Source organism: Prionailurus viverrinus, chromosome D4, assembly GCF_022837055.1.
Source record: "Prionailurus viverrinus isolate Anna chromosome D4, UM_Priviv_1.0, whole genome shotgun sequence".
In the NCBI taxonomy this organism is placed as follows: Eukaryota; Metazoa; Chordata; class Mammalia; order Carnivora; family Felidae; genus Prionailurus; species Prionailurus viverrinus.
The window spans coordinates 67,851,530-67,851,842 of NC_062573.1; positions in this window are offsets into that span (position 1 = coordinate 67,851,530).

The window sequence follows — 313 nt, forward strand, 5'->3', positions numbered from 1 at the left end:
TTTGGTTGCAGTTGGTCTTTTAAGTGTGAAATAAACTAGTGCCCTCAATAAAATTCCCTTTGTAGGGAAATTTATGCTAGGAAGGAAGGAAGGAAGGAAAATAAAGAAAGAAAGAAAGAAAGAAAGAAAGAAAGAAAGAAAGAAAGAAAGAAAGGGAAAGAGAAAGAGAAAGAGAAAAAAAAGAAAGAAAGAAAGAACGAACGAACGAACTTTAGGCTAACAACTTTAATAATTATTATAACTCTTGTTGATTACAATCCTGGCTCTGCTGTTGCAAACTTCCCCTGTGAGTACGTTTATGAGAGGAGAAGCT